The 14,638-nt window shown below is 38.9% G+C and overlaps 1 protein-coding gene across 6 annotated transcripts in view; it reads right to left on the reverse strand.

Moving 5' to 3' along the window:
* CEP192 (centrosomal protein 192) overlaps nucleotides 1-14,638 on the reverse strand; it is a 178,204-nt gene that overhangs the window by 127,936 nt on the left and 35,630 nt on the right. The window lies entirely within an intron of this gene.

Here is a 14,638-nt window from a genome sequence, read left to right on the forward strand (position 1 = left end):
AAAATGTTTACCACATAAAGGAACTGACTATACAGTATTCACATATTCTTCTAGACTCTATATGAAACAATGTTAAATAATTTACCAGAACCAAAATTCATAACATGGTCGTGGCAAATATCCATTAAAAGATTCAGATATAAAAGTGGATCCAGGGGTGGAGTCAAGATGGCGGCATGAGTAGAGCAGTGGAAATCTCCTTCCAAAACCACATATATTTTTGAAAATACAACAAATACAACTCTTCCTAAAAGAGAGACCAGAAGACACAGGACAACAGCCAGACTACATCCACACTCGCAAGAACCCAGCGCCTCGCGAAGGGGGTAAGATACAAGCCCTGGCCCGGCGGGACCCGAGTGCCCCTCACCCCAGCTCCCGGCTGGAGGAGAGGAGTCGGAGCAGGGAGGGAGAGGGAGCCCAGGACTGCTAAACACCCAGCTCTAGCCATCCGCACCAGAGCACGGACACAGTGCGTGCGTGGGGTGCTGGAAACTAGGGAAACAGGACAGTAAGACCTGTGGGCGGGTCCCCGCAGCCGGCACGCCTGGGACAAAGAAAAGCGAGTGCTTTTTGAAAGTCTTAAAGGGACAGGGACCCCACAGCTGGACAGAAGTATCCCGGGATACTTAGCCTAGCAGCTGGGAATCCTGGGGAACTCTGGGCACCCTAACTCCCTGGGCAGCAGCGCAACTCGGAGGCCCCTCATGGAGATAAACAGCCTCCCGGCTGTTTCCCCTCCAAATGATTTCACTAATTTGTGGAGTATAAAAACAAAGAAAAACTGAAGGAACAAAACAGCAGCAGAATCACAGAACCCAAGAATGGACTAACAGTTACCAAAGAGAAAGGGACTGGGGAGGATGGGTGGGAAGGGAGGGATAAAGGCGGGGAAAAGAAAGGGGGCATTACGATTAGCATGTATAGTGTGGGGGGGGCACAGGGAGCGTTGTGCAACACAGAGAAGACAAGTAGTGATTTTATAGCATCTTACTACGCTGATGGACAGTGACTGTGAAGGAGTATGTGGGGGGGACTTGGTGAAGGGGGGGAGCCTAGTAAACATAATGTTCTTCATGCAATTGTAGATTAATGATACCAAAATAAAAATAAATAAATAAATGCTCTATAAACAACAACAAAAAAATGACTGATGTCAAATTTAACAAATTAAGAGTTAAAATATGCTCTTCCCCATAAATACGTACAGGATGATTTACTTTATCATATGTTAATAATGTTCTGGTTTTAATCAGCAACATATTGCACAGTAAATGCTTACCTGTGACCTGGTCCATTAAGATTAATTGGTAAACAAACAAACAGACAAAAAAAAGTGGATCCAACGTGTTTATTACATCACAGGATGTTAGAAATGTCAGTGTAACTTTTATGATTACACTAAAACTCTCTACAAGGATGGTAAGCCCATCAGTGTGACCAACCTCATAAAAATTAACATGAATAACAGCCCTTGAAAACACAAACTTATTATCTTTCAATAGGAGTAAAACAACAAATACTAAAATGTCTTTGAGGACTCTAACATTCTTGCATCAGACATGGCAAATTCAGCTGGTGCCTCAGCTGTGCTCAACATACTTTCCCAAATGGCACTTCTTATTCTTTCCTCAAATAACAGCTACTGAAAAGGTGCTTGAGTGCCTACAATACTCTTTTTAGACATTCAGCTACCACCATTATCTTAAGTGACAATTAAGCCTGTAAAAGCAGTCTTTTCCATTATAAGATATATGAAAAGAAAAACAGCCACATAGACAGTTTTTTAAAGATAAAATACTAAAAGGAGGTAATTCTATATAAAAGAAAAGATAATGAAGTTGAAATAAATTCACAGGTTTAAATCCTAGTGCAACTTGCCACCATTTATCAGCTGGGTGATTTTCCAATAATGTTATATCTCTACCTTTTATGAAAACAAATTTCACATGGTCTAAAGGTTTAGATGTAAAAGTACTAAGAGAAAACACAGATGGATAGTTTATATTCTTCAGGAGGCAACATCTTGCAAGTGTAACACTCTTGTGGGTTAGACTGTGTCTCTCAAAAAAGGTAAGTCTAAGTCTTAAGCCCAGGTACCTGCAGACTGTGACCTCACTGAGAAACAGAGTCTTTGCAGATGTAATTAAGTTAAGGATCTTTCAGACGAGATCATCCTGGATTTAGGATGGACCTTAAACCCAACAAGTAGTGTCCTCATAAGAGAAAAGGTAGACTTTAGAGAGACAGAGGGACACAGAGGAAACGGCCATATACAGATGGAGGCAGGGACTGGAGTTATACTGCTGCAAGCTGAGGAACTGCAGGAACCACCAGAAGCTGAACAGGCCAGAAGGAGCCTTTGGAGGGAGCTTAGCCCTGTAACACCTTCATTTCAGACTTCTGGCCTCCAGAACTGAGAGGGAATACATTCCTATTGTTTTAAGCTAGAAAAATTTTGCTTATTTGTTTCCACAGCCTTAGGAAATGAATAAAAACACTGAGCCTAAAATGCGTAAGGATCAGCAGAGAGAAGACCATGTGAGGGCACAGGGAAAAGATGGCCATCCACAAGCCACAGAGAGGCCTATAGAGAAGCCTACAGAGAAACCAATCCTGCTGAAACCTTGATCTCAGCCTTCTCCAGAATGGTGAGAAAATAAATTTCTGTTGCTTGAATCAAGTAAGTAAATAAATAAAATGCATAAGGATCAAAATATCTCTTTAACACAGAAAACTTATAAAACCAAAATATGAATATCCCAAAAGAAAAAAAGACAAATGCCATTTAAAATTAGATAACTATTTTTAATATATGATACTAGCAAAGATGAAAAAGCACAAGAATATGGGAAATTAGCTCTCTCCTCAGTAAAGCAACTTAAAACAATCTTGAATGAAGAATGCAGTCAGGTGATAACAGTCTCCAGAATCACTGTACTCTTTGGTGAAGTGTTCTTGAATCTTTTATGTGCTTCGCTAAGGAGCCAATCTGTGGGATTATGAGTGAATGCCTCTAAGACAAATTCCACCCAGGATGAACAATACAGCAGTGAAGCAGGGCCTGGGGAGCAACCTCACCACCCCACAGGCAACACACTGACAGTAGAAATCCTGGTGCTAAACATGGATTAAATGTCAGCCCTCAACACAGTTAAAAAAAAAAAAAAAACGAAGAAGAATGCTGTTGCTCTGATAGTTTTTAAGCCTAAACACAAAATAAATGTTTGCAGTCTGACAGTGTAACTCTCCTAGCAAAACTTAAAAGAGTTAGGAAATGTCAGGAGGACGAAACAATAAAAGTGATCCAAAGGTCTCTTAGGAGGTGGGGTTTCAAGAGGAAGTTATAAAACTATTGGAAAGTCTTATCTTATTGGAGTCTAAAGGAAATGGAGGCAACAAAGCACCCTAGGGGGAATGTGCTGATACTGTCTGAATATCAGCTGAGAAATAGGTCTGATAATTAGGGAAGAGAAAGATGCCCTCCAAATAATGGAAAAATAGTATCCTTTAAAGAATCTAACAACTGATTTCAAGCTTCGCCATTATCGTACATACCAGTAAGAAGAAACATTAAACTATGACATCAGTAACTCCAAGACACATGTTGATTTTAGAAGTGTTAAAATACAAAAACTGTGTATTTTAGAATCAATGAAAAATGATAGAACTTTCAAGTAAACAAGGAGGAATACCTAGGAAGGGAGAGAAGGTAAGAGCAGGGATGAACAATGTAATAAAAAATTTGAAAATGGTGAAAACCATATAAAATAAATATTAAATGAAGTAAAACAAGAATAAAAATCAAGATTATTACACTAAATGTTACAAGATTTACTAGCTCACTAAAAAACAGACTATCAGATTAAAAAACAAAACTCAGCTAATGCTACTTAAAACAAAAATAAAGAAAAATTTAAAAGAAAGGGATGAAAAAGAAGATAACACAAACACAAAATAAAGGAAAGGTAAGGGCATCATTACTAATATACAAAGGAGAATTTAAGGTTAGAAGCATTAAACAGGAAAAAAGAAGGGCACTATTACTAAAAAGGTACAATCCTATAAATGAGGTTATAATAACTTTAATCTTGTATGCATTAAAAAGCAGTGAAATACATAAGAAAATCTAAGAGGTGCAAAACTCATTTGATAAAAATTCAATTAAATTTGGAGACTGATTTATCTTTTCTAGAATTGATATTTATAGATAAACACAAGAGCGATCATAGAGAAACTGAAAAATCTGAATAACAATTGGAATAAATAGCCTGAACTAGTAGCTCTTTAAAACTAAACATTATTTAAAAAGAAAAAAAAGCAATTAGTTTTCATTTTTGTGTCTATGGAACACACTTATAAATATATACACTTTACCTAAAACATTTAGAAAGGTTAGATTTTTCAAACAAAATTCCAATTATGACCCTAAAAGTTAGAAATCAAAGGGAACATAGGGAGGAGTCAAGATGGTGGCGTGAGCAGGGCAGCGGAAATCTCCCAAAACCACATATATTTTTGAAAATACAACAAATACAACTATTCCTAAAAGAGAGACCAGTGGATAAAGTACAAAGGCCAGGCTACATCTACATCTGCAAGAACTCAGCATCTCACAAAGGGGGTAAGATACAAGCTGCAGCCCGGCGGGACCCAAGCTCCCCCACACTCCAGCTCTCCGGTGGGAGCAAAGGAGTCAGAGCGGGTAGGGAGTGAAAACTGAGGAGTGCTAAACAACCAGCTCTAGTAATCCGCACCAGGAGCTCAGACACTCAGTGCACGGTGTGCTGGATATCAGACAAACGGAAAAGCAAATTCTGAGAGTGGGTCCCTGCAACCGGCTCCGCTGAGACAAAAGAGAAGCGAGTGCCTTTTGAAAGTCTAAAAGGGACAGGGACCTCACAGCTGGACGGAAGCATCCCAGCACACTCAGTCCAGCAGCTAGGAATCCCGGGAAATACCAGGCACCCTAACACTCTGGGCGGAAGCACAGCTCTGAAGACCCTCACGGCCATGAGCATCCTGCCAGTCGTTCCCCGTCCAGCGCGGCCCCCGAAACAGCAGCCCGGTAGCTTGACAGCAGGCGCACAAGCCAGCAGCGAAGGTGGCCAAGTGGCCCAGGTGCAGGCACGCAAGCCTGCAGTGGCAGCGGCGGAGTGGCCCAGGAGCGGCTGGGTGTGCCCGAGGAGGAGGCGGAGCAGCCCAGGAGCGGCTGCGCCCCCAGCAGCCACCCAGAATATCCTCTGAGCATGCAGCTGTCTGGGACAAACCCTAAGGCCGCCGCCAGCGCACAGCTGCCCAGCGAAGGCAGAGAGGCGCCGCTCTCGCAAGACAGCACACCCAGCTCGCCTGCCACTCCCCGCAGGGCTCTGGGCTACACTGACGGCGACCACACACTGGCAGCTTAGGGGATTAATCCGGAGGCTGCTACAGGAGTGCGGGAAACTGACACAGGCAGCTGAGAAGGGCAAGGGGACCAGCAAACAGGAAAGGACTTTGTTCTCCCAGCTGACACATGCACTACCTGCCTACAACTACCTCTATCACCATGAAAAGGCAGAAGAATTTGGTCCATTCCAGAATTACCCAGACAACCCAGAGAGAGGACCTGGGGAGATAGATTTAAACAATCTTCCTGAAAAAGAATTCAAAATAAAGGTCATAACCATGCTGATGGACCTGGAGAGAAATATGCAAGAGCTAAAGGAGCAAATATGGAGGGAGAATACAGAAATAAAACAACCTCTGGAAGGACTTAAGAGCAGACTAGATGAGGTGCAAGAGGTCGTTTATGGAATAGAAATCAGAGAACAGGAATACAGACAGGCTGAGGCAGAGAGAAATAAAAGGATCTCTAAGAATGAAGGAATATTAAGAGAACTGTGTGACTAATCCAAACAGAACAATATTCGCATTATAGGACTACCAGAAGAAGAATAGAGAGAAAAAGGGATAGAAAGTGTCTTTGAAGAAATAATCGCTGAAAACTTCCCCAAATGGGGGAGGAAATAGTCTCTCAGAACATGGAAGCCCACAGAACTCCCAACACAAGGGACCCAAGGAGGACAACACCAAGACATATAATAATTACAATGGCAAAGATCAAAGACAAGGACAGAGTATTAAAGGCAGCCAGAGAGAAAAAAAAAGTCACCTACAAAGGAAAACCCATCAGGGTATCATCAGACTTCTCAACAGAAACCTTACAGGCCAGAAGAGAATGGCATGATACATTTAATGCAATGAAACAGAAGAGCCTTCAACCAAGAATACTGTATCCAGCATGATTATCATTTAAATATGAAGGAGGGATTAAACAATTCTCAGACAAACAAAAGTTGGGGGAATTTGCCTCCCAAAAACCACATCTACAGGATATTTTAAAGGGACTGCTCTAGATGGAAGCATTCCTAAGGCTAAATAGATGTCACCAGAGAAAATAAAATCATACCAAAGCTGACCAACCAAATACTAACTAAAGGCAAAAAATAAAATCAACTACTCAAAAAAGCAGTCAAAGGAAACACAAAGAGTACAGAATAAAACATCTAACATATAAAGAATGGAGGAGGAGGAATAAGAAGGGAGAGAAATAAAGAATCATCAGACTGTGTTTCTAATAGTTTAATAAGAGAGTTAAGTTAGACGGCTAGATAGTAAAGAAGCTACCCTTGAACCTTTGGTAACCACGAATCTAAAGCCTGCAATTGCAATAATTACATCTCTTTCAATAATCACCCTAAATTTAAATGGACTGAATGCACCAATCAAAAGACACAGAGTAACAGAATGGACAAAAAAGCAAGACTGCCGATCTATATGCTGCTTACAAGAGACTCACCTCAAACCCAAAGACAAGCACAGACTAAAAGTCAAGGGATGGAAAAAGATATTTCATGCAAACAATAGGGAGAAAAAAGTCGGTGTTGCAGTACTAGTATCAGACAAAATAAGACTTCAAAACAAAGAAAGTAACAAGAGATAAAGAAGGACATTACATAATAAGAAAGGGGTCAGTCCAACAAGAGGATATAACCATTATAAATATATATGCACCTGATACAAGAGCACCAACATATGTGAAACAAGTACTAACAGAATTAAAGGAGGAAAACAGAATGCAATGCATTCTTTCTAGGAGACTTCAACACACCACTCACTCAAAAGGACAGATCCACCAGTCAGAAAATAACTAAGGACACAGAGGCACTGAACAACACACTACAACAGATGGACCTAACAGACATCTACAGAACTCTACACCCAAAAGCAGCAGGATACACATTCTTCTCAAGTGCACAAGGAACATTTTCCAGAATTGACCACATACTAGGCCACAAAAAGAGCCTCAGAAAATTCAAAAAGATTGAAATTCTACCAACCAACTTCGCAGATCACAAAGGCATAAAACCAGGAATAAATTATATAAGGGAAACAAAAAGGTTCACAAACACATGTAGGCTTAACAACATGCTTCCAAATAATCAATGGATCAACGACCAAATTAAAATAGAGATCAAGCAACATATGGACACAAATGACACCGACAGCATAAAGCCCCAACTTCCGTGGAACGCAGCGAAGGCAGTCTTAAGAGGAAAGTATGTAGCAATCCAGGTCTACTTAAAAAAGGAAAAACAATCCCAAATGAATAGTCTAAAGTCACAATTATTGAAACAGGAAAAAGAAGAACAAATAAGGCCGAAAGTTAGCAGAATGAGGGACATAATAAAGATCACAGAAGAAATAAATAAAATTGACAAGAATAAAACAATAGAAAAAAAAATCAATGAAAACAAGAGCTGGTTCTTTGAAAAAATAAACAAAATAGATAAGCCCCTAGCCAGACTTATCAAGAGAAAAGGAGAACCTATACACATCAACAGAATCAGAAATGAGAAAGGAAAAATCACGATGGACCCCACAGAAATACAAAAGATTATTAGAGAATACTATGAAAATCCATATGCTAACAAGCTGGATAACCTAGAAGAAATGGACAACTTCCTAGAAAAATACAACCTTCCAAGACTGACCAAGGAAGAAACACAAAATCTAAACAAACCAATTACCAGCAAAGAAATTGAAGTGGTAATCAAAAAACTACGCAAGAACAAAACCCCTGGGCCAGACGGATTTGCCTCGGAATTTTATCAGACATCCAGAGAAGACATAATACCCATTCTCCTTAAAGTTTTCCAAAAAAATAGAAGAGGAGTGAATACTCCCAAACTCATTCGATGAAGCCAACATCACCCTAATACCAAAACCAGGCCAAGACCCCACCAAAAAAGAAAACTACAGACCAATATCCCTGATGAACATAGATGCAAAAATACTCAACAAAATATTAGCAAACTGAATTCAAAAATACATCAAGAGGATCATATACCATGACCAAGTGGGATTCATCCCAGGGATGCAAGGATGGTACAACATTAAAAAATCCATTAACATCATCTACCACATCAACAAAAAGAAGGACAAAAACCACATGATCATCTCCATAGATGCTGAAAAAGCATTCGACAAATTCAACATCCATTCATGATAAAAACTCTCAACAAAATGGGCATAGAGTGCAAGTACCTTAACATAATAAAGGCCATATATGATAAACCCACAGCTAACATCACACTGAACAGCAAGAGGCTGAAACCTTTTCCTCTGAGATCAGGAACAAGACAGGGAGGCCCACTCTCACCACTGTTATTCAACATAGTACTGGAGGTCCTAGCCACAGCAATCAGACAAAACAAAGAAATACAAGGAATCCAGATTGGTAAAGAAGAAGTCAAACTGTCACTATTTGCAGATGACATGATATTGTACATAAAAAACCCTAAAGAATCCACTGCAAAACTACTAGAACTAATATCGGAATTCAGCAAAGTTGCAGGATACAAAATTAACACACAGAAATCTGTAGCTTTCCTATACACTAAAAATGAACTAATAGAAAGAGAAATCAGGACAACAATTCCATTCACAAAAGCATCAAAAAGAATAAAATACCTAGGAATAACCCTAACCAAGGAAGTGAAAGACCTATAGCCTGAAAACTACAAGACACTCTTAAGAGAAATTAAAGAGGTCACTAACAAATGGAAACTCATCCCACATGCTACTGGCTAGGAAGAATTAATATCGTCAAAATGGCCATCCTGCCCAAAGCAATATACAAATTCGATGCAATTCCTATCAAATTACCAACAGCATTCTTCAATGAACTGGAACAAATAGTTCAAAAATTCATATGGAACCGTCAAAGACCCCGAAGAGCCAAAGCAATCCTGAGAAGGAAGAATAAAGTGGGGGGGATCTCGCTCCCCAACTTCAAGCTCTACTACAAAGCCACAGTAAACAAGACAATTTGGTACTGGCACAAGAACAGAGTCACAGACTAGTGGAACAGAATAGAGACTCCAGACATTAACCCAAACATATATGGCCAATTAATAGACGATAAAGGAGCCATGGTAATACAATGGGGAAATGAAAGTCTCTTCAACAGATGGTGCTGGCAAAACTGGACAGCTACACGTAAGATAATGAAACTGGATCACTGTCTAACCCCATACACCAAAGTAAACTCCAAATGGATCGAATACCTGAATGTAAGTCATGAAACTATAAAACTCTTAGGAAAAAAACATAGGCAAAAATCTCTTGGACATAAACATGAGCAACTTCTTCATGAACATATCTTCCCTGGCAAGGGAAACAAAGGCAAAAATGAACATGTGGGACTATATCAAGCTAAAAAGCTTCTGTACAGCAAAGGACACCATCAATAGAACAAAAAGGTATCCTACAGTATGGGAGAACATATTCATAAATGACAGATCTGATAAAGGATTGACATCCAAAATACATAAAGAGCTCATGCACCTCAAGAAACAAAAAGCAAATAATCCAATTAAAAAGTGGGCAAAGGAGCTGAACAGTTATCCAATGAAGAAATTCAGATGGCCAAAAGACACATGAAAAAAGCTCCACTTTGCTTTTCATCAGAGAAATGCAAATTAAAACCACAATGAGATATCACCTCACACCAGTAAGGATCGTCACCATCCAAAAGACAAGCAACAACAAATGTTGGCGAGGTTGTGGAGAAAGGGGAACCCTCCTACACTGCTGGTGGGAATGTAAACTAGTTCAACCATTGTAGAAAGCAATATGGAGGTTCCTCAAAAAACTCAAAATAGAAATACCATTTGACCCAGGAATTACACTTCTAGGAATTTAACCTAAGAATGCAGCAGCCCAGTTTGAAAAAGACAGATGCACCCCTGTGTTTATCACAGCACTATTTACAATAGCCAAGAAATGGAAGCAACCTAAGTGTCCATCAGTCAATGTATGGATAAAGAAGATGTGGTACATATACTCAAGAGAATATTATTCATCCATAAGAAGAAAAGAAATCCTACAATTTGCAATAACATGGATGGAGCTACAGGGTATTATGCTCAGTGAAATAAGCCAGACAGTGAAAGACAAGTACCAAATGATTTCACTCATCTGTGGAGTATAAGAACAAAGAAAAACTGAAGGAACAAAACAGCAGCAGAATCAGAGAACCCAAGAATGGACTAACAGTTACCAAAGGGAAAGGGAGTGGGGAGGATGGGTGGGAAGGGAGGGATAAGGGCGGGGAAAAAGAAAGGGGGCATTAGGATTAGCATGTATAATTTGGGGGGGCACGGGGAGGGCTGTGGAACACAGCGAAGACAAGTAGTGAGTCTACACATCTTACTACGCTGATGGACAGTGACTGTAATGGGGTTTGCTGGGGGTACTTGGTGATGGGGGGAGTCTAGTAAACATAATGTTTCTCAAGAAAAAAAAAAATGTAACATAATGAGGAGTGAAGTCAGGGAAGATGGCATAGGAGAAAGCATCAGGAGTCTGTCTCTACCTAAATAACAATTGCATGGTACCGGCAAAAACTTCTCAACTATTTTGGAAATCTGGATCTATTTGAACACTTAACAGCTACGAAGGAAATGCTTGTCTGATAAACTGCAGTTTATGATAGTAATTTTCAGGCTACCCACTCCTCTTCCCTTAGCAGGCAACAATGGGAGGGCAACCCCCATTTTTAGTAAGGCTTGCCGGTGGGGGGATGGGAGAAGGCAATAAGGACTCTGTCTCCATTTATCAGGTTTCTGTGTTTTGACTGTGGAATGCTACAGAGGCTAGCTACCATTGCTTTAACTCCCAATGGACTGAGTGGCTACCAGCATATTTAAAGGAGTCACACCTATTTCTTTGGACAATCAAAAATAATTGTCTACAGAAGGGAATTAAGAAAGCCACTACTCATGCCCAAGGGAAAATACAGGCTCAGAAAACACATGTAAAACCTTAGTTTTTTCCAGGGAAAAATAAAGGCTCAGAAAAGACCTGTAATAGTTTAATGTCAGGCTGATTCTTGAACAGAAATACAGCGTAAAAATGAGATAAACAGCAAACCCTATAGAAAAGGGAGAATATGATATCCGGGGTTATCACATCGTAAGATTCAAATGTACGGTTTGCAGAAAAAAAAAAAAAAAACACAAGGCATACAAGGAAACATGAAAGCATGGTCCATTCAAAATAAATAAATGTAAAAATACACGAGTAAACACATATTAGACTTATTACATTTTTAAATCCACTTTCTTAAAGATACGTCAAAATGCTAAAGGAAGACATGCCCAATCAGAGAAAAGATCTCTGTACAAAATGCTTATCAAAGAGATAATTGTAAAAATGAACCAAAAAGAACCAAAAAGAAATTCTGGGACTGAAAAGTACAATGACTGAAATGGAAAATTAACAAGAGGGTTTCAAAAGCAGATGGAGCAAGCAGAATAAAGATTAGCATAGCAAAATACAGAACAACTGAGATTAATGAGTCTCAAGCAAACAGCTTAAGGGGCCTGTGGGTACCACCAGTTGACCAGCAACACATAGGGAGTCACAGAAAAGGTAAACACATCAGCAATTATAAAGGCTAATACTGTCATGACTTTGGTTTGCAGCTCCATTTTTAATTTTCTACATAATTTAATGAATAATTACTGCATTAAAAAAATTCCTGATTTATGTTACTGGGTGCACAATGGATAAAGATGTGACCTATGACATCATTGCCAGAAGAGGGGCAGGATGGAGCTGTATAGGAGGCAAGATTTTGTATATAACTGAAGTCAGTTTAAAATCAAATTAGAATGTTATAACTTTATTAATGTTAAATGTAATCCTCATTGTAACCACAAATAGCTACAGAATATACACAAAAGGAATTGGAATAGGATCAGAATGCAGCAGTAATGGAAGAAATAAGGAACAAAAAAAGCTGTAATGCATGTAGGATAAAACATAGCAAAACTGCAAAAGTCTCTCCTCATCAGTAATTACTTTAAATGTAAATGGCTTAAACTCTCCAAAAGACAGCAGTTGGCAAAATGGATAAAAACACATGATCCCATAACGTGCTGCTTCAAGAGACTCACTTTAGACCCAAAAGACACAAATGGATTGCAAGTGAAAGGATGGAAGATATAACAAACTGCAACCAAAACAGAGCTGGGGAGGCTATGATAATATCAGGGAAAAATAGACTTTAAATAAAAAATATTACAAGACATATAAAAGGACATTATGCATTAATAGAAGGTTCTATAAGGCAAGAAGATTTAACAATCATAAATGTCTACACATCTAGTAACACACTCTCAAAATATAAGAGGCAAAAATTGACAGAACTGAAGGGAGAAACAGGCAGTTCTACAGGATTAGTCAGAGATTCCATACCCTACATTCAATTATAGAAAATAAGGAAACAGAGGACTTGAACAACAAAATAAACAAATTAGCCCTAATAAACACAGAATACTCCATTCAATAACAGAACACATATTCTCTAGTACACACTTTGTCTAAAATAGACCATATGGCAAGCCACAAAATAAGTCTCAAAAGAGATACAAAAACAAAGACATCTTACAAAGTATCTTCTCCAACCACAACAGGATAAAGTTAGAAATCAACAAAAGAAGAAAAACTGGACAATTCACAAAAATGTGCAATTTAAATAATATACTTTAGACAACCAATGGGTCAAAGAGGAAATTAGAAAATACTTATAAAGGTGACAGAAAACCAAAACACAACATTACCAAAACTTAACTGGCTACAGTGAAAGCACTGCTCTTAGAGAACTTTATAGCTGTCAAAACCTACATTAAAATTGTAGAAAAATATCTCAAATCAATACTCTCAATTGATTCCTTAAGGTACTAATAAAGAAGAGCAAACTAAACCCAGAGCTAGGAAGGAAGGAAATAATGAAGACTAGAGGTAGAAAAACAGAAAAATCTTTTGTCAGCAAAATTGACAAACTTCTTTATCTAACAAAGAGAGGAGATGCAAATAACTAAAATCAGAAAGGAAAAATAGGGACATTATTATCAACGTCACAGAGATATAAAGGATTATAAAACAATATTACGAACTGTAGACCAACAAATTAAACAACCTAGAATAGACAAATTCCTTGAACATCCAAATTACCAAAACAGACTAAAAAAGAAATCGAAAATCCCAACAGAACTTTCTAAAGTATGGAGTTTGAATCAGCAATCAAACACCTCCCAACAAAGAAAATTCCTGCACCACAAGGCTTCTCCACTAAATTCTACTAATTGTTTTAAGAATTACCAATCCTTCTCAAACTCTTTCAGAAAACACAAGGGAGGGAACATGTCCTAACTTACTGTGTAAGGCCATAGTTACTATACCAGGGCCACGAAAAGACATGACAAGAAAATTACAGACTAATATTCCTTATAATATAGATGAAAAAGACCCTCAAAAAATATTAGCAAATCAAACCATAGCACATGAAAAGGATATTGACATAACCAAACCAAATGGAACGAATACCAAAAATGCAAAAGTGACTCAATAAAAGAGAATGGTTAACATGACATATATTGTGTTGTGTATGAAAAAAGTAATTAACAAAAGGTCTTAATTGTAAGATAAATTTTAGCCAAAATAAGCAGGCGAAGAGAGGCAACAAAGGGCCAGGTAGTTTATTTGAGTGCAACTCCCAGGTGATGTTCCGTGGTCTGGGTATTACAGGCCAGGGAAGTCACCCCTGGTCAGGGAGGTGGGGGCTTATAAGGGATTAGGAGGGGGAGGAGTGGGCAAGCTATCCTAGGGGGCGTGGAGGGGTATGATTGGCTAAAGGTGACATAATAGACAACTAGAAACTTTTTTTCCTTCCAAGAGGGAGGAGGCTGACATCTGGGTCTTAGTTGGCACATCAGAAGGATGGAATTCAGGGAGAGCTGTCCCCTTTCCATATAAGGCATGGACGTTGGGGTCTGGTCTGTTCTCCCCCTATGGCATCTCTCTGTTCTGTTTGCATGTCCTTGTTTTTCCTTCCTCCAGCCTAACATTAACTACTTGGAAATGAGAAATTACTAAATACCATTCATTGACTCCATAAGAAAATGTGATATAATGAGTTATGAGAAATACATATTTGGCCATTCATATGACAAAATATATATTACCTAGGTGTAACTCCAGGGGAAAATCCTGGGGCAAAATACCTTGAAGCCAAAATCAGTCAAAG

Source organism: Manis pentadactyla, chromosome 6 (genome assembly GCF_030020395.1).
Source record: "Manis pentadactyla isolate mManPen7 chromosome 6, mManPen7.hap1, whole genome shotgun sequence".
NCBI lineage: Eukaryota > Metazoa > Chordata > Mammalia > Pholidota > Manidae > Manis > Manis pentadactyla.